Raw genomic sequence first — 27,347 nt, 5'->3', positions numbered from 1 at the left:
CAATTCATCCAAAATAGATGATGGCTGATTGGTTGATCCATTCCGGTCACACTGCTTTCGGAGCTTGAATGGGATTCCATTTCGGAATCCGAGTGACTTGAACTGATGACGAATTCCATTTTTTCGGAGCTCTTTGCCTTTTTATTCTCTTCTCGACTCTAAGTCAAGCGAATAATGGTCCAGAATTTGTAAATATAAAATTCGGAATGAACATAGTTAATGTTCTAAGAAGAAAATTGTAATGGCACTATCTTGATCTGTCAAATTACCAGAATATCCGGAAAAGACCGAATCATCAAGAAAATATTTTCTTGATATGTTTAGAGATTAAGTAGAATACAAGAGTCGTGTAACATGGCACATGATGATGTTATGATCTGTGAATCATCACGTTCCATTTAAAAACTCAGCATGACTTACTGTAATATAATCACGTTGATCAAGTGTCATTATATTATACTAACTCATGCTTCAGTTCCCAACACTACTTCAGAATCATTCTTATTTTAAAATCAATGGTTTACAGAATATAGAAACTAAGACAATTTCCTTTTATGATATATCACAGATAGCGCGGAGAGATAATTTATATCGGATGAGAATATTTATGAAGATACCTTCAGAAATATTGAGGATATTAATAATGAAAGATACGATAATATCTTAGAATTTTTGAATCAAATTATGATGAAGAAATTCATTCACGATGATTTAGAGCGATTAAGGAGCAAGGTATTCGTTAAAGATTTCATCAAAAATAGAATCATCAGGATTCTTTTATGTACAAGTTTAGTCCTTGTTCAGAGTCTCTTTCATGATTTGCTCAATTCATTTTTCAGTATCAAAATCTTTGAGCTTTTCCTACACTCCATCCTTTATCATCAAACTTTTGACTGTTAAGGCAGTCTTTAGTTTTCACTGCTTCATCAACTTTTTTAAAACTCAGAAAACTGATTCATAAGCTAAAGTGCTTTATAGAAATTCAGAATTGAAATTCGTAAATCCAGGAGATAGAAGTTATATATAAATATATATATATACATATATATATATATATATATATATATATATATATATATATATATATATATATGTATATATATATATAATTGTTGTCGTAGAATCGCTGAGAATTTTGAGATTATCGACTGATGCCTTCTGGAACTTGGTATGGTAATTATCGTTACACGATACCGATGAGTTCATGATAAGACTTCAATAGATAAATATATTGATTTGTCGTAGAGATTTAAGCCAAGGAGCAACGAGGTTGCTGGTACGTCTGCGGGTAATATAGTGGAATATAAAAGATTCCCCAGTAACAATAAAAGAGCACGCATATCTCAAGGTTATAATAAGGTTGTTTCGAATGAAAAGTCGAAGTTGACTTGCTGGAGCTGTGACAAATCTGGCTATCTCGATCAGGACTTGCAAAGTTATTTTCGGTAATAATAACACTAAAGGAATTAGCACAACTATTTCTTAAACGTTTACTCAGGTTTCGAGTAGTTTCAGGTGCATATCTATAAGCATCAATCTTTTCTTCCGTAGATGCAGTGCGGTTGGTTCATCATCTCGATTGAGCTGTTTTCAAGAATCATGAAAAGTTTGAACGCAGATTGTAATCGTCAAGATATAAATGAGGTTTAAGATGAAATCAAGTGGCAAACTTGAAGAATTGTTTAGTTTCATATGTTATAATCAATATTTTAATTTATTTTAATTGTCCAATGTTGGCAGTCCACAGTTGATAGTCCACAGTTAGCAGTTCAATAATTCATATATATAATATACGTATCGTGACCCGTGTACATGTCTCAGACTCGATCACAACTCAAAGTATATATATTATTGTAGAATCAACCTCAACCCTGTATAGCTAACTTAAACATTACTGCATATAGAGTGTCTATGGTGATTCCAAATAATATATATAGATGCGTTGATATGATATGTCAAAACCTTGTATACGTGTCCCGATATTTAAAGTGCGTAAAATAAATAACAGAAATTAAATGACGATAAATAAAATTGCGATAATTAATTTGCGATAAATAAACTGCAATAAATAAAATGTAATCAGTTAGCTAGGAACAGTTAGCTAGGATTTTGTTAGCGTGGATTCTTAACAAAATTTCTCATAGTTAATTTGTTTGTTTCTAACAAATTTTATTTTGTCCAATGTTTTCTTCATTATGCCACTTGTTGGATCCTGATAAGTCAAAATCTAAATATGAAATTGAATGAAAATGGTTATATTGTGGTGAACGGATACGTATATCGATGGTTGTAAATAGGATAGTAAATGACTGTTGAATTAGATTTGAAAGAATGTACAGTGTACTTATTAATGTGAAATCTAAATATTCCTCGGGTATTACCTACCCGTTAAAATATTTTCACCATTAACAGTTTATACGAAATAATTTTTAATTACAATCTTTATGAAAATATATATACATATATATTTTCTTCAGATGTAATCATAGATTTAATGAGTCAATATGATATTAGACTCATTTGATTTACTGTTAGAACAAGGATATATAATCTCTAAAACATTAGAGATTACATAATTGTCATGTCGAACGAAGATAATTGATGTAGAACGATACGTAGTATGATGATTATAATCGAGGTACAGAATGAGATGTTGAGGCGTGTGTTGTTGATGGTACGGGTGCTGTTCCTGATGGTACTGTTGGTGCCGGTGATGTTGCTGAAGCTGGTATGTTTTGCACCATATTTCCAAGACTACAACTCGGGCTCGAAGCTCGTTGACTTTATTACTCCGGGATGATTGTCGGTAGGAACGAGCGAATGAATAAGGTTTAGAATCTGTTTTATGATATAGTCGTGCCGAGATACTCTGGAAATGAGAGAGAAAATGGTGTTTCGGATTGGTTCGTCGGTGAGTGCTTCAGGTTCATCGCCAAAAGATGAATTTGGTTAATGGAAAGGATTGCCTTCTTCGCGTCTCCATTGATTAAGTCGACTACGAACCCATCCTCAATTCATCCAGAATTGAAGATGACTAGTTGGTTGATCCATTTCATTTATCTTGTTTTCGGAGCTGAGGTGAATATCCATGTCAAAATAGCTGTCGGAATAACTATCGGAATAGCTATCAGAATCTGAGGGACTCGAACTGGTTGTGGGATTCATCTCGTACGAGCAGATGAAGGATTTTCGATATGAAATGATTTTTGGTTATCGGATAATATTCTAATTATATAGAATATCTAATATAGTACAGAAGATCCCGTAGATTACAGAGTAAATTAAGGAAACGTGTCAGATAAAGTCCACAGTAACAGATACGCTAAGATATGGATTTGTCTATACACTATTCATATAATCAATGCAGTAAGATGTGTCTAGACTAGAAATGATAAGCAGGTAAATTCCTAATGATGATAAGTAGATGATTTTCGACACAAAATGATAAGCAAAACTTTTGACATGTAGACACGGTCGAAGTCCAGACTCACGAATGCATCTAAACAACTATCAGTTAGATACACTAATACAAGACCTGGTTCGCTAAGACCACCGCTCTGATGAAATGTCCCTTTCATATTGATTATAAACGTTCCATATTAATTGATTTCGTTGCGAGGTTTTGACCTCTATATGAGACATTTTTCAAAGACTGCATTCATTTTTAAAACAACCATAACCTTTATTTTATCAATAAAGGTTTTTTAAAAAAAAAACATTACGTAGATTATCAAATAATGATAATCTAAAATATATTGTTTACACACGACCATTACATAATGGTTTACAATGGAAATATATTACATCGACATATGTTCCTTGAATGCAGTTTTTACACAATATCATACACACATGGACTCCAAATCTTGTCCTTATTTTAGTATGCAACAGCGGAAGCTCTTAGTATTCACCTGAGAATAAACATGCTTTAAACGTCAACAAAAATGTTGGTGAGTTATAGGTTTAACCTATATATATCAAATCGTAACAATAGACCACAAGATTTCATATTTCAATACACATCCCATACATAGAGATAAAAATCATTCATATGGTGAACACCTGGTAACCGACATTAACAAGATGCATATATAAGAATATCCCCATCATTCCGGGACACCCTTCGAATATGATATAAATTTCGAAGTACTAAAGCATCCGGTACTTTGGATGGGGTTTGTTAGGCCCAATAGATCTATCTTTAGGATTCGCGTCAATTAGAGTGTCTGTTCCCTAATTCTTAGATTACCAGACTTAATAAAAAGGGGCATATTCGATTTCGATAATTCAACCATAGAATGTAGTTTCACGTACTTGTGTCTATTTTGTAAATCATTTATAAAACCTGCATGTATTCTCATCCCAAAAATATTAGATTTAAAAAGTGGGACTATAACTCACTTTCACATATTTTTACTTCGTTGGGAAGCAAGACTTGGCCACTGGTCGATTCAAGAACCTATAACAAATATGTACATATATATCAAAGTATATTCAAAATACATTTACAACACTTTTAATACATTTTGATGTTTTAAGTTTATTAAGTCAGCTGTCCTCGTTAGTAACCTACAACTAGTTGTCCAACGTTAGATGTACAGAAAAAATTTGATATATATTATCTTGAATCAATCCACGACCCAGTGTATACACGTCTCAGGCTAGATCACAACTCAAAGTATATATATTTTTGGAATCAACCTCAACCCTGTATAGCTAACTCCCACATTACTGCATATAGAGTGTCTATGGTTGTTCCAAATAATATATACACATGGGTCGATATGATATGTCAAAACATTTGCATACGTGTCTATGGTATCCCAAGATTACATAATATATTAGAATACATGTATAATACAATATAAGTTAGCTAGGATATGATTAATATAGATTTGTTACCAATTTTCACGTTGCTACAACAAGAAAAATTTTCCAATCTTGTTTTACCCATAACTTCTTCATTTTAAATCCGTTTTGAGTGAATCAAATTGCTATGGTTTCATATTGAACTCTATTTTATGAATCTAAACATAAAAAGTATAGGTTTATAGTCGGAAATATAAGTTACAAGTTGTTTTTGTAAAGGTAGTCATTTCAGTCGAAAGAACGACGTCTAGATGACCATTTTAGAAAACATACTTCCACTTTGAGTTTAATCATGATTTTTGGATATAGTTTCATGTTCATAAGAAAAATAATTTTCCCAGAAGAACAACTTTTAAATCAAAGTTTATCATAGTTTTTAATTAACTAACCCAAAACAGCCCGCGGTGTTACTACGACGGCGTAAATCCGGTTTTACGGTGTTTTTCGTGTTTCCAGGTTTTAAATCATTAAGTTAGCATATCATATAGATATATAACATGTGTTTAGTTGATTTTAAAAGTCAAGTTAGAAGAATTAACTTTTGTTTGCGAACAAGTTTAGAATTAACTAAACTATGTTCAAGTAATTACAAGTTTAAACCTTCGAATAAGATAGCTTTATATGTATGAATCGAATGATGTTATGAACATCATTACTACCTCAAGTTTTCTGGATAAAGCTACTAGAAATGAGAAAAATGGATCTAGCTTCAAAGGATCCTTGGATGGCTTGAAAGTTCTTGAAGCAGAATCATGACACGAAAACAGTTCAAGTAAGATTTTCACTCGAAATAAGATTATTATAGATATAGAAATTGAATCAAAGTTTGAATATGAGTATTACCTTGTATTAGAATGATATCTTATTGTAAATAAAAAAGATTTCTTGAGGTTGGATGATCACTCTACAAGATTGGAAGTAAGCTAGCAAACTTGGAAGTATTCTTGATTTTATGAAACTAGAACTTGTAGAATTTATGAAGAACACTTAGAACTTGAAGATAGAACTTGAGAGAGATCAATTAGATGAAGAAAATTGAAGAATGAAAGTTTTTGTAGGTGTTTTTGGTCATTGGTGTATGGATTAGATATAAAGGATATGTAATTTTGTTTTCATGTAAATAAGTCATGAATGATTACTCATATTTTTGTAATTTTATGAGATATTTCATGCTAGTTGCCAAATGATGGTTCCCACATGTGTTAGGTGACTCACATGGGCTGCTAAGAGCTGATCATTGAAGTGTATATACCAATAGTACATACATCTAAAAGCTGTGTATTGTACGAGTACGAATACGGGTGCATACGAGTAGAATTGTTGATGAAACTGAACGAGGATGTAATTGTAAGCATTTTTGTAAAGTAGAAGTATTTTGATAAGTGTATTGAAGTCTTTCAAAAGTGTAAGAATACATATTAAAACACTACATGTATATAAATTTTAACTGAGTCGTTAAGTCATCGTTAGTCGTTACATGTAAGTGTTGTTTTGAAACCTTTAGGTTAACGATCTTGTTAAATGTTGTTAACCCAATGTTTATAATATCAAATGAGATTTTAAATTATTATATTATCATGATATTATGATGTACGAATATCTCTTAATATGATATATATACATTAAATTTCGTTACAACGATAATTGTTACATATATGTCTCGTTTCAAAATCATTAAGTTAGTAGTCTTGTTTTTACATATGTAGTTCATTATTAATATACTTAATGATATGTTTACTTATCATAATATCATGTTAACAATATATATAACCATATATATGTCATCATTTAGTTTTTACAAGTTTTAACGTTCGTGAATCACCGGTCAACTTGGGTGGTCAATTGTCTATATGAAACCTATTTCAATTAATCAAGTCTTAACAAGTTTGATTGCTTAACATGTTGGAAACACTTAATCATGTAAATAACAATTTCATTTAATATATATATAAACATGGAAAAGTTCGGGTCACTACAGTACCTACCAGTTAAATAAATTTCGTCCCGAAATTTTAAGCAGTTGGAGGTGTTGACGTATCTTCTGGAAATAAATGCGGGTATTTCTTCTTCATCTGATCTTCTCGTTCCCAGGTGAACTAGGGTCCTCTATGAGCATTCCATCAAACCTTAACAATTGGTATCTTGTTTTGCTTAAGTCTTTTAACCTCACGGTCCATTATTTCGACGGGTTCTTCGATGAATTGAAGTTTTTCGTTGATTTGGATTTCATCTAATGGAATAGTGAGATCTTCTTTAACAAAACATTTCTTCAAATTCGAGACGTGGAAAGTGTTATGTACAGCCACTAGTTGTTGAGGTAACTCAAGTCGGTAAGCTACTGGTCCGACACGATCAATAATCTTGAATGGTCCGATATACCTTGGATTTAATTTTCCTCGTTTAACAAATCGAACAACGCCTTTCCAAGGTGCAACTTTAAGCATGACCATCTCTCCAATTTCAAATTCTATATCTTTTCTTTTAATGTCGGCGTAGCTCTTTTGTCGACTTTGGGCGGTTTTCAACCGTTGTTGAATTTGGATGATCTTCTCGGTAGTTTCTTGTATTATCTCCGGACCCGTAATCTGTCTATCCCCCACTTCACTCCAACAAATCGGAGACCTGCACTTTCTACCATAAAGTGCTTCAAACGGCGCCATCTCAATGCTTGAATGGTAGCTATTGTTGCAGGAAAATCTGCTAACGGTAGATGTCGATCCCAACTGTTTCCGAAATCAATAACACATGCTCGTAGCATGTCTTCAAGTGTTTGTATTGTCCTTTCACTCTGCCCATCAGTTTGTGGATGATAGGCAGTACTCATGTCTAGACGAGTTCCTAATGCTTGTTGTAATGTCTGCCAGAATCTTGAAATAAATCTACCATCCCTATCAGAGATAATAGAGATTGGTATTCCATGTCTGGAGACGACTTCCTTCAAATACAGTCGTGCTAACTTCTCCATCTTGTCATCTTCTCTTATTGGCAGGAAGTGTGCTGATTTGGTGGGACGATCAACTATTACCCAAATAGTATCAAAACCACTTGCAGTCCTTGGCAATTTAGTGATGAAATCCATGGTAATGTTTTCCCATTTCCATTCAGGGATTTCGGGTTGTTGAAGTAGACCTGATGGTTGCTGATGCTCAGCTTTGACCTTAGAACACGTCAAACATTCTCCTACGTATTTAGCAATATCGGCTTTCATATCCGGCCACCAAAAATGTTTATTGAGATCCTTGTACATCTTCCCCGTTCCAGGATGTATTGAGTATCTGGTTTTATGAGCTTCTCTAAGTACCATTTCTCTCATATCTCCAAATTTTGGTACCCAAATCCTTTCAGCCCTATACCGGGTTCCGTCTTCCCGAATATTAAGATGCTTCTCCGATCCTTTGGGTATTTCATCCTTTAAATTTCCCTATTTTAAAACTCCTTGTTGCGCCTCCTTTATTTGAGTAGTAAGGTTATTGTGAATCATTATATTCATAGATTTTACTCGAATGGGTTCTCTGTCCTTCCTTTTCAAGGCGTCGGCTACCACATTTGCCTTCCCCGGGTGGTAACGAATCTCAAAGTCGTAATCATTCAACAATTCAATCCACCTACGCTGCCTCATATTCAGTTGTTTCTGATTAAATATGTGTTGAAGACTTTTGTGGTCGGTATATATAATACTTTTGACCCCATATAAGTAGTGCCTCCAAGTCTTTAATGCAAAAACAACCGCGCCTAATTCCAAATCATGCGTCGTATAATTTTGTTCGTGAATCTTCAATTGTCTAGATGCATAAGCATTCGCCTTCGTTCGTTGCATTAATACACAACCGAGACCTTGCTTTGATGCGTCACAATAAATCACAAAATCATCATTCCCTTCAGGCAATGACAATATAGGTGCCGTAGTTAGCTTTTTCTTCAATAACTGAAACGCTTTCTCTTGTTCATCCTTCCATTCAAATTTCTTCCCTTTATGCGTTAATGCAGTCAAGGGTTTTGCTATTCTGGAAAAGTCTTGGATGAACCTTCTGTAGTAACCAGCTAGTCCTAAAAATTGGCGTATGTGTTTCGGAGTTTTCGGGGTTTCCCACTTTTCAACAGTTTCTATCTTTGCCGGATCCACCTTAATACCTTCTTTATTCACTATGTGACCGAGGAATTGAACTTCTTCCAACCAAAATGCACACTTTGAAAACTTAGCGTACAATTCTTCCTTCCTCAATACTTCTAACACCTTTCTCAAATTTTCACTGTGTTCTTGGTCATTCTTTGAGTAAATAAGTATGTCATCAATGAAAACAATGACAAACTTGTCAAGGTATGGTCCACACACTCGGTTCATAAGGTCCATGAACACAGCTGGTGCATTAGTTAAACCAAACGGCATGACCATAAACTCGTAATGACCATAACGTGTTCTGAAAGCAGTCTTTGGAATATCATCTTCTTTCACCCACATTTGATGATACCCGGAACGTAAGTCAATCTTTGAATAAACAGACGAGCCTTGTAGTTGATCAAATAAGTCGTCGATTCTTGGTAGTGGGTAGCGGTTCTTGATGGTAAGTTTGTTCAACTCTCGGTAGTCGATACACAACCTGAATGTACCATCTTTCTTCTTGACAAACAAAACAGGAGCTCCCCACGGTGATGTGCTTGGTCGAATGAAACCACGCTCTAAAAGTTCTTGTAATTGGCTTTGCAGTTCTTTTATCTCGCTGGGTGCGAGTCTATAAGGAGCACGAGCTATTGGTGCAGCTCCTGGTACAAGATCTATTTGAAATTCTACAGATCGATGTGGGGGTAATCCCGGTAATTCTTTCGGAAATACATCGGGAAATTCTTTTGCGACGGGAACATCATTGATGCTCTTTTCTTCAGTTTGTACTTTCTCGACGTGTGCTAGAACAGCATAGAAACATTTTCTTATTAGTTTTTGTGCCTTCAAATTACTAATAAGATGTAGCTTCGTGTTGCCCTTTTCTCCGTACACCATTAAGGGTTTTCCTTTTTCTCGTATAATGCGAATTGCATTTTTGTAACAAACGATCTCTGCTTTCACTTCTTTCAACCAGTCCATACCGATTATCACATCAAAACTCCCTAACTCTACTGGTATCAAGTCAATCTTAAATGTTTCGCTAACCAGTTTAATTTATCAATTCCGACATATATTATCTGCTGAAATTAATTTACCATTTGCTAATTCGAGTAAAAATTTACTATCCAAAGGCGTCAATGGACAACTTAATTTAGCACAAAAATCTCTACTCATATAGCTTTTATCCGCACCCGAATCAAATAAAATGTAAGCAGATTTATTGTCAATAAGAAACGTACCCGTAACAAGCTCCGGGTCTTCCTGTGCCTCTGCCACATTAATATTAAAAACTCTTCCGCGGACTTGTCCATTCGTGTTCTCCTGGTTCGGGAAATTTATAATAATGTGGCCCAGTTTTTCACATTTATAACAAACTACATTGGCATAACTTGCTCCGACACTACTTGCTCCGCCGTTACTCGTTCTGACACCATTTGTTCCTTTTGTTCTGTTAACCCCTGGTCCGTAGACCTCACACTTCGCTGCGCTATGACCATTTCTTTTACACTTGTTGCAAAATTTGGTGCAGAACCCCGAGTGATACTTTTCACACCTTTGGCATAGCTGCTTCTGATTGTTGTTGTTGTTGCGGTTATTATTGTTGTTGGGATGATTGTTCTTGTTGTTGTCGTTGTTGTTGTTATTGTTGTTGTTGGGCCATTTGTTGTAGTTGCGATTGATGTTGCGATTGTTGGGATAGTTGTTGCGATTATTGTTGTAATTGCTGTTGTTGTTGTATTGGTGATTCTTATCACCGTTTTCCTCCCACTTTCTTTTGACTTGCTTCACATTGGCCTCTTCAGCAGTCTGTTCTTTAATTCTTTCTTTAATCTGGTTCACTAGTTTGTGAGTCATTCTACATGCCTGTTGTATGGAGGCGGGCTCATGTGAACTTATATCTTCTTGGATTCTTTCCGATAATCCTTTCACAAACGCGTCGATCTTCTCTTCCTCATCTTCGAACGCTCCCGTACACAATAGGTATAATTCTGTGAATCGTCTTTCGTACGTGGTAATATCAAATCCTTGGGTTCGTAACCCTCTAAGTTCTGTCTTGAGCTTATTGACCTCGGTTCTGGGATGGTACTTCTCGTTCATCAAGTGCTTGAATGCTGACCACGGTAGTGCGTAAGCATCATCTTATCCCACTTGCTCTAGATAGGTATTCCTGCATGTTAACGTAGAACCTATGAAGGTATGCGCAGCGTACTTCACTTTGTCCTCTTCAGTACACTTACTTATGGCAAACACCGATTCGACCTTCTCGGTCCACCGTTTCAATCCGATCGATCCTTCGGTTCCATCAAATTCCAAAGGTTTGCAGGCAGTGAATTCTTTGTAGGTGCATCCTACACGATTTCCTGTACTGCTAGATCTAAGGTTATTGTTGGTATGTAGCGCAGCCTATACTGCGGCTATGTTTGAAGCAAGAAAGGCACGAAATTCCTCTTCGCTCATATTCAAGGTGTGTCGAGTAGTCGGTGCCATTTCCTTCAAAATAGTCAAATGAAACGAGTTAATCATATAGAATATCAAGAGTAGTCAATAGTATTTCGTAGCGTAATATGAACTTATTTATAAAAGCTCTTTCTTCATATTAGCGTTTTATACTCTTTAATTCGGGTAGTACCTACCAGTTAAGTTCATACTTAGTAGCTAACATACCATTTCAACTACTACAATTCTATATGAAAAACTAATTACAAAAACAAAAACAAAAAATATCATATTCAAGCCTTTATACAATAACTTGCAAACTTACAATACCGCTATTTTACATATAGCATGAAATATAGCACATAAAACTTTGATACAAAGTAGTTTCGAAGATAATTCTAGTTAATAAATAAGGCGTTCAGCAAAGGCAATAAAGACACGTAATTCATACATCCAGAAACAAGTCATGCATTCTGGTTTTACTAATACCACTTCCCATCCTTGGTTTTGTGGAACATAACCGTTGTGACCGATAGTAAGACAATGTGTTGTAACGTCTTCAAAAGGATGAAGGTTACGTAATGACCAACAGTCTCGTAATAACCTAAAAACCTCATTTCTTACCCCAATTACCGACTCCGTCACTTGTGGGAACGTTTTGTTTAATAGTTGTAGCCCGATGTTCTTGTTCTCACTTTGGTGAGAAGCGAACATTACTAATCCGTAAGCATAACATGCTTCTTTATGTTGCATGTTAGCCGCTTTTTCTAAATCACGAAGTCCTATATTCGGATATATTGAGTCAAAATAATTTCTTAACCCGTTGCGTAAAATAGCATTTGGGTTCCCCGCAATATATGCGTCAAAGTAAACACATCGTAACTTATGGATTTCCCAATGTGATATCCCCCATCTTTCGAACGAAAGCCTTTTATAAACCAAGGCATTCTTGGAACGTTCTTCGAATGTCTTACAAACTGATCTCGCCTTAAATAGTTGTGCCGAGGAATTCTGACCGACTCTAGACAAGATTTCATCAATCATGTCTCCCGGTAGGTCTCTTAAAATATTGGGTTGTCTATCCATTTTGTGTTTTTATACTGTAAAATAGACAAGAGTTAGATTCATAAAAAAAATACTTATTAATACAAGCAATTTTTACATATATCATAAAGCATAAGCACACTATATTACATATATTACACCACACGAATACAACTTTCTTATTCCGACTCGCTCGTTTCTTCTTCTTCGGTTTTGGTTCGTTTTGCCAAGTTTCTAGGGATATATGATGTTCCCCTAATACGAGCCGTCGTTTTCCATATTGGTTTAGAAAAACCTGGTGGTTTAGAGGTTCCCGGGTTATTGTCACAACTTAAGAAATACGGGTGTTGACGATACATATAAAGTTCATCGGGTTTGGAATCAAATTTCTCTATTTTTATGCCCTTTCCCTTATTGTTCTCTTTTGCCTTATTAAATTGTGTTGGGGTAATTTCTATAACATCATCGGAATTCTTGTCGGGATCCAATTCATCGGAGAATTGGTAATCCTCCCAATACTTTGCTTCCTTGGCGGAAACACCATTGACCATAATTAACTTTGGTCGGTTGGTTGAGGATTTTCTTCTACTTAACCGTTTTATTAATTCCCCCACTGGTTCCGATTCTTCTTTCGGTTCCGATTCTTCTTCCGGTTCCGACTCTTCTTCCGGTTCCTCTTCGGGAACTTGTGAATCAGTCCACGAATCATTCCAATTTACATTTAACTCTTTGTTATTATTAGGTGAGTCAATGGGACTTGTTCTAGAGGTAGACATCTATCACATAATATCAAACGCGTTAAGAGATTAATATATCACATAATATTCACATGTTAAAAATATATAGTTTCCAACAAAATTTGTTAAGCAATCATTTTTCAAGTAAACACGGTCGAAGTCCAGACTCACTAATGCATCCTAACAAACTCGATAAGATACACTAATAAAAAATTCTGGTTCTCTAAGACCAACGCTCGGATACCAACTGAAATATCCCTTTCATATTGATTATAAACGTTCCATATTAATTGATTTCGTTGTGAGGTTTTGACCTCTATATGAGACGTTTTTCAAAGACTGCATTCATTTTTAAAACAACCATAACCTTTATTTTATCAATAAAGGTTTTTTTTTTAAAAACATTACGTAGATTATCAAATAATGATAATCTAAAATATACTGTTTACACACGACCATTACATAATGGTTTACAATGGAAATATATTACATCGACATATGTTTCTTGAATGCAGTTTTTACACAATATCATACACACATGGACTCCAAATCTTGTCCTTATTTTAGTATGCAACAGCGGAAGCTCTTAGTATTCACCTGAGAATAAACATGCTTTAAACGTCAACAAAAATGTTGGTGAGTTATAGGTTTAACCTATATATATCAAATCGTAACAATAGACCACAAGATTTCATATTTCAATACACATCCCATACATAGAGATAAAAATCATTCATATGGTAAACACCTGGTAACCGACATTAACAAGATGCATATATAAGAATATCCCCATCATTCCGGGACATCCTTCGGATATGATATAAATTTCGAAGTACTAAAGAATCCGGTACTTTGGATGGGGTTTGTTAGGCCCAATAGATCTATCTTTAGGATTCGCGTCAATTAGGGTGTCTATTCCCTAATTCTTAGATTACCAGACTTAATAAAAAGGGGCATATTCGATTTCGATAATTCAACCATAGAATGTAGTTTTATGTACTTGTGTCTATTTTGTAAATCATTTATAAAACCTGCATGTATTCTCATCCCAAAAATATTAGATTTTAAAAGTGGGACTATAACTCACTTTCACAGATTTTTACTTCGTCGGGAAGTAAGACTTGGCCACTGGTCGATTCACGAACCTATGACAAATATGTACATATATATCAAAGTATATTCAAAATACATTTACAACACTTTTAATACATTTTGATGTTTTAAGTTTATTAAGTCAGCTGTCCTCGTTAGTAACCTACAACTAGTTGTCCAACGTTAGATGTACAGAAAAAAATTGATATATATTATCTTGAATCAATCCACGACCCAGTGTATACACGTCTCAGGCTAGATCACAACTCAAAGTATATATATTTTTGGAATTAACTTCAACCCTGTATAGCTAACTCCCACATTACTGCATATAGAGTGTCTCTGTTTGTTCCAAATAATATATACACATGGGTCGATATGATATGTCAAAACATTTGTATACGTGTTTATGGTATCCCAATATTACATAATATATTAGAATACATGTATAATACAATATAAGTTAGCTAGGATATGATTAATATAGATTTGTTACCAATTTTCACATTGCTACAACAAGAAAAATTATCCAATCTTGTTTTACCCATAACTTCTTCATTTTAAATCCGTTTTGAGTGAATCAAATTGCTATGGTTTCATATTGAACTCAATTTTATGAATCTAAACAGAAAAATTATAGGTTTATAGTCGGAAATATAAGTTACAAGTCGTTTTTGTAAAGGTAGTCATTTCAGTCGAAAGAACGACGTCTAGATGACCATTTTAGAAAACATACTTCCACTTTGAGTTTAATCATGATTTTTGGATATAGTTTCATGTTCATAAGAAAAATCATTTTCCCAGAAGAACAACTTTTAAATCAAAGTTTATCATAGTTTTTAATTAACTAACCCAAAACAGCCCGCGGTGTTACTACGACGGCGTAAATCCGGTTTTACGGTGTTTTTCGTGTTTCCAGGTTTTAAATCATTAAGTTAGCATATCATATAGATATAGAACATGTGTTTAGTTGATTTTAAAAGTCGAGTTAGAAGGATTAACTTTTGTTTGTGAACAAGTTTAGAATTAACTAAACTATGTTCTAGTGATTACAAGTTTAAACCTTCGAATAAGATAGCTTTATATGTATGAATCGAATGATGTTATGAACATCATTACTACCTCAAGTTTTCTGGATAAAGCTACTAGAAATGAGAAAAATGGATCTAGCTTCAAAGGATCCTTGGATGGCTTGAAAGTTCTTGAAGCAGAATCATGACACGAAAACAGTTCAAGTAAGATTTTCACTCGAAATAAGATTGTTATAGTTATAGAAATTGAATCAAAGTTTGAATATGAGTATTACCTTGTATTAGAAAGATATCTTACTGTAAATAAGAAAGATTTCTTGAGGTTGGATGATCACTCTACAAGATTGGAAGTAAGCTAGCAAACTTGGAAGTATTCTTGATTTTATGAAACTAGAACTTGTAGAATTTATGAAGAACACTTAGAACTTGAAGATAGAACTTGAGAGAGATCAATTAGATGAAGAAAATTGAAGAATGAAAGTGTTTGTAGGTGTTTTTGGTCGTTGGTGTATGGATTAGATATAAAGGATATGTAATTTTGTTTTCATGTAAATAAGTCATGAATGATTACTCATATTTTTGTAATTTTATGAGATATTTCATGCTAGTTGCCAAATGATGGTTCCCACATGTGTTAGGTGACTCACATGGGCTGCTAAGAGCTGATCATTGGAGTGTATATACCAATAGTACATACATCTAAAAGCTGTGTATTGTACGAGTACGAATACGGGTGCATACGAGTAGAATTGTTGATGAAACTGAACGAGGATGTAATTGTAAGCATTTTTGTTAAGTAGAAGTATTTTGATAAGTGTATTGAAGTCTTTCAAAAGTGTAAGAATACATATTAAAACACTACATGTATATACATTTTAACTGAGTCGTTAAGTCATCGTTAGTCGTTACATGTAAGTGTTGTTTTGAAACCTTTAGGTTAACGATCTTGTTAAATGTTGTTAACCCAATGTTTATAATATCAAATGAGATTTTAATTTATTATATTATCATGATATTATGATGTACGAATATCTCTTAATATGATATATATATACATTAAATGTCGTTACAACGATAATCGTTACATATATGTCTCGTTTCAAAATCATTAAGTTAGTAGTCTTGTTTTTACATATGTAGTTCATTATTAATATACTTAATGATATGTTTACTTATCATAATATTATGTTAACAATATATATAACCATATATATGTCATCATTTAGTTTTTATAAGTTTTAACGTTCGTGAATCACCGGTCAACTTGGGTGGTCAATTGTCTATATGAAACCTATTCCAATTAATCAAGTCTTAACAAGTTTGATTGCTTAACATGTTGGAAACACTTAATCATGTAAATAACAATTTCATTTAATATATATATATAAATATGGAAAAGTTCGGGTCACTACATCTGATACCAACTTTCATGACCCGTCCTAATCCATCTGGACGAATACATTACATTTGGTTACATCGCGAGGTACTTGACCTCTATATGATACATTTTACAAACATTGCATTCGTTTTTAAAAGACAAACTTTCATTTTATCAAAAATTGACGGCATGCATACCATTTCATAACATATCCAACTATAATTGACTTAGTAATAATCTTGATGAACTCGACGACTCGAATGCAACGTCTTTTAAAATTTGTCATGAATGACTCCAAGTAATATCTCTAATATGAGCAAATGCACAGCGGAAGATTTCTTTCATACCTGAGAATAAACATGCTTTCAAGTGTCAACCAAAAGGTTGGTGAGTTCATTAGTTTATCGAAATCAATCATTTTCATAATTTTAATAGACCACAAGATTTCCTTTATTCAATAATCATACACTCGCAAGTGTTTAAAAATCATTCATATGGATTGAACACCTGGTAACCAACATTAACAAAATGCATCTAGAATATCCCCATATATAAATATCGAAGTACTAAAGCAGTTCAAATTCTCTTACTGGAGCTTGTCAATGGCCCATAGATCTATCTTTAGGATTCGCGTCAATTGGTGGTAATTATAATAAACACCAATTCTTAGGTTACCAAGTTCAACAAGGGCGATATCCGGTATAACAATTCAACCATAGAATGTAGTTTCGATTACTTATGTCTATTTCGTAAAGCATTTATAAAAGCGCATGTATTCTCAGTCCCAAATATATATATATATATATATATATATATATATATATATATATATATATATATATATATATATATATATATATATATATATATATATATATATATATATATATATATATATATATATATATATATATATATATATATATATATATATTGCAAAAGCATTTAAAAAGGGAGCAAATGAAACTCACGATACGATATTTTGTAGTAAAAATATGCATATGATAATTCTGAACAATGCAGGGTTGGCCTCCGATTCACGAACCTATATCAATTGTATATATATTAAAACATATAATCGTAACTGAATCAATTTGTTTATTATATCCTTAATTTATATATAATGTATATTTAATTTGTGTATATATTCAGAAATGGTTAATATTTATATAGTTATATTGATATATCTATATTTATATACCTACTTGTTTGATGTTACATTTAAAAATTGATAGTTTGTTATTTGTAAGTATTTATATAAATAATATTAGTGGGTTTGATGTATATAGTTATGTGAAATTTTTTTTAAATATAATTATAGTATATGCAATAAGTACATTTTATGTACAAAATATCTATTTGCTTAAAAAGGTAGTTTTTGATATTAATAATGATAATATTAATAATCATAATAATACTTATATTGATAATAATATTAGTAATAACAATGATAATAATTATTATTATAATTGTAACTAAGGTTATAATAATAATAATAATAATAATAATAATAATAATAATAATAATAATAATAATAATAATAATAATAATAATAATAATAATAATAATAATAATAATAATAATAATAATAATAATAATAATAATAATAATAATGTAGTTGTAATGATATTAAAATAACAATTTTTAGTAAAAAAGATAATAATTTTAGTTATGATAATAACACCTATTTACATGATAATAATATGTAATTGTTGTATTATAGTAATACTAATAATTAACATATCCATAATAATAATACTAACCATATTAATAATGATACTCATTTTAATAATAATAATTTGTATTGCTAATACTAACACTTATAATAATAATAATAATAATAATAATAATAATAATAATAATAATAATAATAATAATAATAATAATAATAATAATAATAATAATAATAATAATAATAATAATAATAATAATAATAATAATAATAATAATAATAATAATAATAATAATAAGAATACTTATAAGAATAATAATTATGATAATGGTTATAATACTTTTAATTATGATAATGATAATAATAATAATAGTTACAATACTTATAATAATTATAATATATAGCAATAATAGCAACAATTAATAATAAAAATAATAATAATAACAATAATCATAATAATAAGTATAATAAATAAGGACTACCTTAAAAGTCCATAAAAAAATGCACCACGCAGGGATCGAACCTGAGACCTCCCGCTACCCGCACCAACACATAACCCCTCTGCTGTAACCATTTTTCTATTTTATATTTCAATCTAAATTCATTTAACCCATATTTCATAACCTTCCTCTCCTTCCTCTCTTCCCAGAACCAAATCGACTAAGGTATAAGTAATCAAATTAATTGATTACTAAACACGCTTAGAATCATTAATCGAACAGAAACAAATAAGTGGGGATTACTTTTGTTAAAACAGTATACGAAATTAAAAAAAATAGAAGACTGTAAACAGCTCGTACGACCCTCTTCCTAACTCAAACATTGATTTCAAATTCTGGACAGTTTTAGATGATGATCATAACATGAAAAGGTTTGCTTTTCTCTCCTAGAAACTAACTGAATCATTAGTTTAGCTTAAAACGTATAACCAAATTCGAATTTCTTCAAAACAGATTGTTTGACTTTTTTTTATTTAAAAACTTTGACTCCGAAATTCATGAACAATTTGAGAAATTGGGATTTGTAACTTTTCAGAAAGTTTGTATGAAAGGTTTATAACGAAATTGCATTAAAGGATTTTGAATTTAAACTCAAATTCGATGTTTAAATGAATAAAAAAACAGAATTTTTCCTGTGTTTTGAATCGTTTCAGTTTAAATTCGATTTAATTGGAATTTGTTAAGGGAGTTGGCGATTTATAATTGATATTGTGACTTGTTTAGATTTCGTTTACCACTGATTGGTTCAATTTTGTAACAAATAAAGGTCGACAGCAAGAATAAAAAAAGGACAGAAGAAAAAAATAAAAAAATAAAACAGATGGCTTAAATCCAAATCTGATTCTGTACGTGAGAGGGGATTGAGATCGACTTCTAACAGAATTAGAGACAGGTCAATAAGTTTTGATTGTGATGTTAAGCCAAAATACGTATTCTTTTTCTGTATTCAGATTGGTACATCATATATTTATGTATTTATATATCTATTATAATCTTTATGTGTGTTTATTTATATCGGTTATCTATATTCAGTATATGTAGATTTATTTAATTATAATTGTAGTTATATCTATTATATATATATATATATATATATATATATATATATATATATATATATATATATATATATATATATATATATAATTCTTATTTTTGATAGTTATTTAATATTAATACTACTAGTGTTAATAATACTAATAATATTATTAATAAAGACTCATAATAATAAATGTCAAATAATAATATGATATCATTAATACTAATAAAAATGATGATTTTATTTACTAATAATGATAATAATAATATAAATAGTAATAGTAAACTTATTAATGATACTAATAATACTAGTTATATTATTGAAGTTAACAATAACATTAATAATAATACAACTTAAACATATCAGATTTTGTATGTATGTATGTATGTGTGTGTATATATATATATATATATATATATATATATATATATATATATATATATTTTATATTAGAAGAAAAAAAATATTAATTTTTAACAATGATAATAATAATGAAAGTAATGAAAATAATATTAATATATCAATTATATTCAAACTTGTAATGTAATATAATACCATTTATTATTTATGTAATATTATGCTATATGATGACATTTACTGAATAGTTGATATTTATATATTTTATATATGCATTTAATAGAAATCATAGATTTATAATAACATATATATACTTATATATATATATATATATATATATATATATATATATATATATATATATATATATATATTTATTTATTTATTTATTTATTTTAACAGTAACTTAATTAATTATTCTAATTATTATTATACATTTTAAATTCAATTTAATTAAGGTATACATTATTAATTCCGAATATTATTTATTCTTATATTTATATTTGTATAATATATATATATATATATATATATATATATATATATATATATATATATATATATATATATATATATATATATATATATATATATATATATATATATATATATATATATATATATATATGTATATATATAATATTTATTTACAAATAATTGTTCGTGAATCATCGGGAATAGTCCAAGGTCAAATGTATATATGAATATAGTTCAAAGTTTTTGGGATTTCAATATTACAGACTTTGCTTATCGTGTCGGAGACATATAAAGATTAAGTTTAAATTTGATCGGAAATTTCCGGGTCGTCACACCGCTAGTAGATTTGAAAGTTGATTTGAGTAACAAGTTGGTTGAGGAACCAATTCGAGTAGTCGATAGAAAGGTTACTAAGTTAAGAAAGAAAGAGATCCCGATGGTTTTAGTAGAATGGAAACACAGTTTAGGGTCTAATTTGACGTGAGAAACAGAAGAGTTGATGAAGACCCGTTACACTCATCTGTTTAACCAAGACCAGATTCCGAGGACGAAATCTCTTTAAGGGGGTGGGTTTGTAACAGACTGAAACCGGGGTTAAAAGTAAGACTACTTAATTGCCCTTAGGTTTATATTTGTGTTTAAATATGCTTTTATTTTAATAATATGCTTATTGTTAATTGAATATGTGATTAAGACTAGTTTGTGACAAGGGTCACAGAACAGGTTCGTTTGTTTAATTTGGACTCCGTTAGGGCCTCCTAACGAGGTACGAAAGATATTAGATAACAGGTAAATACCCGTGTGTTATGGGGTATGCGGTTATAACCCACATAAGTGTGTAAATATCTGCTTCTTATCTTCATTTCTTGAATATTCTCAAACAAGCTCGTACTTACCTTCATCCCTTCACAAAACCCTAATTGATCCAAGCTAGAAATTGAATTAAGAGGCTTTGGAAACTGAATCATATCATCCTTGTGATCATTTATTCTGGTTTGATTGATTGAATTCGTGCTTTAATTCTTAAGAATTGGGTTTTGGGTGTAAAGTGGGTTTTTGATGAATATGAGCTTGAATCTTCATGTTTTGTGTTTGTTATGCTTAATTGATGTTAGTAATAGTTGCTATATATTTTATATGATGTTTTTCAAGTGGTTTTGTGACCAGAACGAGCTAAAATCGAGTTTTTAGGTCAAAAACGCAAAAAACAGCGTGCAGGAGCTGTTCTTCAGCTCCCCCACAAGTGACAGGTCACTCGTACGAATGACCACACTTTTGAGGGTCAACCATACGTGTGAGGACTCACTCGCACGAGTGAAGCCTCAGTCACACGTGTGAGCACAGGGTCAGATTTGTGGAAACTTGTTTTGGTCATAACTTTCAAACCGTAACTCCGTTTTTAATGAATCAAGTATCGTTAGAATCATAATAAAAAATCCTTTCCAATGGTAAACTATTTAGAAGATATATCAAAATGTATTTAGTTCATAAATAGAGGTATTAGCGTGTGTGTCTAGTGTGCATGCGTTAATCTGTTATTATGGGTTGAATTCTTAATATAGACTTATGAATGAATGAATGTATGATGAATATAGGTTAGAAAATATCATTACATGTTTCTATTAATGTTCCTTGTCACTCACGTGAGTGAGCTTTCACTCGCACGAGTGAGCTTTCACTCGCACGGTTGAGGCGGTCAACCGCATGATGAACCGCACGAGTGAGTGGTTACTTGAACTATTATATTTGCTAGTTGGATCATACGGTTAAGATATGACTCGTACGAGTCATATGTCACTCGTGTGGTCAACCGTACGGATCTACTGTTGTCTAATTGGATATTTGACCAAGGACCAAACGTACGAGTGAGGTGTCAACCGCACGGTTGAGGTTTCTCGGACGTGCGGATGAGTGTCACTCGTACGGTTGACATGTCAGATTGATTAAGTGTTCAAGTGCTTGTTTATTAATGTTACTCTCTTGTTGTTGGGATGATATCAAGACATGATTACTGACTTGATTATGTCTATTCTCAGGTGGAAAAGAGAAAGAGAAGACTCGGAAAGATTAGACCTCTGAGAATCTTCAGTTGCTGGTAATTGGTGAGTGGGTCTGTCTTTGGATAGAGTTTAAGTAGCAAATCATGCTACCGTGGATTACTCTGATTACCCTATGTAGTGTAGTGATTGCCGTGCTAGGTGGATAGTTGCATGCTATGTGATCTATATATGTTGTATATATGCACTGTGTTTGACACCAGCCATTCCTAGGGCGGTTGGGGACTTTCAACCATTCTTAGGGAAGTTGAAGTCCGTGTGAGGTCAACCATTCCAAGAGAGGTTGAGTCCAAGTCCTACAGTCTGTTAGTATAGCATAGAAGAACGCATGTGTTGCGTTTGAATAGTTACGCAGAGACTTGGTAGGAAGGACTATCGGTAGATCCTAGTCCGATCAGCTAGGTCGTGTGCCCGTACAAGCCGCCGATCCTCATATTGTCGTTGTTTGTATGCTTGATGGTCGTAAGCATGTTAGATGATTATTGTATGATGGATTGCTTAAGCTTAATCTGTAGATAGATTCCATTCACTTAGCGGTGCGTACAAGCCGCTGATCCTCATATTGTCGTTGTTTGTATGCTTGATGGTTGTAAGCATGTTAGTTGACTGTTGTATGATGGATTGCTTAAGCTTAATCTGTAGATAGATTTCATTCACTTAGCGGTGCGCTAATCCCCCACATTCCTCCCCCTGCAGGTTTAGCTACTGCTGATGGGATCGGGCATTGATGTAGAAGACATGTTTGACTTGCAACTCTGATGTGGACTTTTGTAACCGTGTCTGTAATAACGTAACACCGTTTGATAAAGTAAACTTAATTAAGTGGTTTTTGTACTAATGCAATTAGGTTGTGATTTTATTAAATAAGACTTCCGCTGTGTTATAAAAAAAATGTCCGGTGTTACAAATACATACTCTAAACCAATACATACAATCATGCATTCACTATATGATAAGTCTACATCATAAATTCAATCAATAACGACGCTCAATGTGTGCAAAACAAGACATACACTCTAAAACCCCTTTTTCTGACCAAAATACATAAAGTTTGATCCAACTTCTTAAAAGTTTACCATTGAAAAGTACTCTTCAATACGATTCCAACAATATTTGATTCAGCAAAAACGGAGTTACGGTTTAAAAGTTATGCCCTTTTTAATTTTACCAAAAGCTGACAAGTGCTCAACCGCGTGGTTGAATTCTCAACCGTACGGTTGAGCCCTCAACCGCACGGTTGAGCCCTCAAATGCGTGCTCAACCGCGTGGTTGAGCTGTCAAAAGTGTGGGAGCTGTAGAACAGCTCCAGCTCACTGTTTTCGCGTTTTTTGACCCCAAAACTCGATTTTTGCTCGGTTTGGTCAATCTAATGCATCAAGAATACCACATAACACATATATAAACTATTTCTAACATCAATTAAGCATAACAAACACATATCAACAAGATTCAAGCATCAAAAACTCATTTCTACAAAATTCACTTAAAACCCAATTTAATTCATCAAATTAAGAGATTGTTACCTTGTTTTGATCCCTGTAAACACTAGAATTAGATTAATGAAATCACAAGCTTTGATCTCCACCTTTTGATTTTATGATTAGATGAGAAGAGGGTGTGATTAGGGGTTAGGGTTGCCAAAATGGGTAAGATAAGTAACGAGCAGTGTATATATTCAATTGGGGTTTCTTCATAGTGAGGAAACCCCACTCCCCATTTACACGGGTAATTACCAGTTATCTAAAACACAATGTACCTCATTGGGAGGTCCTAAGGAGGTCCAATTCACATAACAAAACATGTTTTGTGACCCTTGTCACAAAACGCACTTTATCACATACACCAATAATTATAAACACATAATTATTAAAATCACCAATATTAATAAATTAATATTAACTTAGAATAAAAAGGTCATTTACTACTAGACCCAGTTTGAGGGTGTTACACATGTCAAGATTTAACGAACTTTTCTAACGTAAGTTAGACAGAGAGACCACGTACGCAACATTTGTAAAATGAGGAGATCACTGTAATTAAAAAAAAATGACAGGGACGTCGTCTGCAATTTGATGTATAAACAAGGGACCACCAGAGGAAATTTTGTTGGTTTATACAAATAAAGAAAAGACATAGGTACATAGGGGTACAGTTGTTGAGCAGCAAACAGTGGCGGAATCAGAAATCTTTTTTTTTCACTGGGGCGAAATGTTTTTTAAAAGAGTACCAATTTTTTAGGCATAATATGGATGCATTTGAGCAAGATACGAGGCTTCTGGGCAAAATGTGGAGGCTTTTGGGTAAAATATTGAGACGTTTATGCAAAATATGGAGGCTTATGAGCAAAATATGAAAGTTTTTAAGCAAAATATGAAAATTTTGAGGGCAATATATGGAGATTTTTGGGCAAGAAAAAAATCACTAAGGGCAAAATGAAAAAATATGAAATTTTTACATTAAAAATTTGAAATTGACTGTGGGTATCTACCCCCGTTGTCCCTACGTACTTTCGCCACTGGTAGCAAACCGTTTTATATAATCAATTGACTTAGGTGTTGTTTGTTTTTTTTATCTGCAGATCTTATTATTTCTTATGTATGTGCGCCTACAAACGTTATTACTGCAGACATTTTATTTTTTTGAAGACATAAGATAAAATAATGACTTATTATGTCTACAGGCTTGTAGACTTAGAAATATGCTTCTAATTGCTATAGACATAATTAAGTTATTTTGAAGACATAAAAATAAACAGTCATCACTATTTAGCATGCATATCTTTAGATCATATCTTCTTTAGAGTCTTGATTCGCAAATCTTTAAACAAAACATCTTAAGAAACAAACAACACCTTAAATTTGTCACTAACATTTTATTTGTGAACTAAGTTTTAAATAAAATGCAGTGTTATTATGATGTAATGAAGATCTTCGTCGTTAATCACATAAATCTAACAGATAAAATTGTATATCCTTTAATCCCCTCAAAATGCAGCTGTCCCTCCAAACTTTACCCATAAAAAATCGTACGTGTTATGGAATCAATGTCTAGTTTAATTTGTATGTACATGTACTGATGTATACACATCAAGTATATATATATATGTGTATGATATATGTGTATGGTGTACATTATATTTATACTTTTATACTTGTATATGAAAATTTGTGGGGTAGGATTTCAAGTTCAGTCACTCGTGAGGCGGATAAGAAGTTTCGAGTGGTATGTTCACTTTTCATAACATCTTTGATTTTTAAGTATATTATTATTGAGAAAATTTAAAATTAAAATTAAAATTAGAAAATAAAATAAAAAAGATGGCACAAAGTGGTTTGAAGCTAGGAGCTGTCTTTCTCATGGGGAGTGATCCGTACACCACCAGTTTTTAGCTGTACACCACCAAATATGCATTATGATATTGTACTGTACAACACTGTAAAGCATGTTTGGTGGTGTACGGCTAAAAATTGGTGGTGTACGAATCATCACTCCTTTCTCATTCCACACGACAATGGTCCCCATCCAACCCAGCCCACCCACCCATGCCATCATGTCCGTGGTTCGCCCAACATTGAAAGCGACTTGTTTCTCACTATGATCAGCCATTTTGTGACCCATACAAAGCTCGACTATTTTTACCCTTAAATGTGATCACGTGCACGTTTGAAAATTAAACATGAAGTTTGAGTAAAGCTAAACGTCATGAAATGTTGAACCATTCTATATTATTCTTTGTAATTTTTAAATGACAAATGATATTAAACGAAGAGTTGTAATCACTCACATTCATTAATTTACTTGAAATTCAAGGGACCAATGAGAGCGCGACATGTGGCGCGAAAATCACATGTGATTGAAAAAAAAAAAATTTAAAAATAACTTCAAATTTTTTTCCGAAATTTTTTTTTCAAAATTTTTTTTTTTGGAAATTTTTTTTGCGAATTTTTTTTTTACAATCACATGTGATTCTGCATGTCAATCACATGTGATTGTAAACCCAATCGCATGTGATTATGCATGTCAAATCCAATCACATGTGATTGTACAATTCAATCACATGTGATTGTGCAGGTAAATCACATGTGATTGTAAAGAAAAAATCGAAAAAAAAATTTCGTAAAAAAAAATATTCGAATTTTTTTTTTTTTAATTTTTGGAAAAAAAAAATTTTGAATTTTTTTTTTCAATCACATGTGATTTTCGCGCCACATGTCGCACTCTCATTGGTCCTTTGAATCTCAACTTAATTTATGGATTCAAATGAATATTCCTCATTAAACGAAATCAATGTATGACGTATATTTCGGATTTGAAATACGTTGTTAACCATCCAATACGTTCATTTCTTTTTATTACCCTTGTTAAATTATTTCTAAAACACTTGTCAAAAAATATTACAACAACAACAACAAATTATTTCTAAAACGCTTGTCAAAAATATATTTTTTATTTATTAATATATAAAAGGTTAATACATTAATTTTACATTATTTAAAGCGTTCATTTTAAATAATTATTAGCATATTATTTTCATTTTAGAACCAAGTTCAAAAAGC

This window comes from Rutidosis leptorrhynchoides, chromosome 4 (assembly GCF_046630445.1).
Source record: "Rutidosis leptorrhynchoides isolate AG116_Rl617_1_P2 chromosome 4, CSIRO_AGI_Rlap_v1, whole genome shotgun sequence".
Classification (NCBI taxonomy): Eukaryota; Viridiplantae; Streptophyta; class Magnoliopsida; order Asterales; family Asteraceae; genus Rutidosis; species Rutidosis leptorrhynchoides.
The sequence above is the reverse complement of the archived record's forward strand: the minus strand, read 5'-3'. Positions refer to the sequence as shown.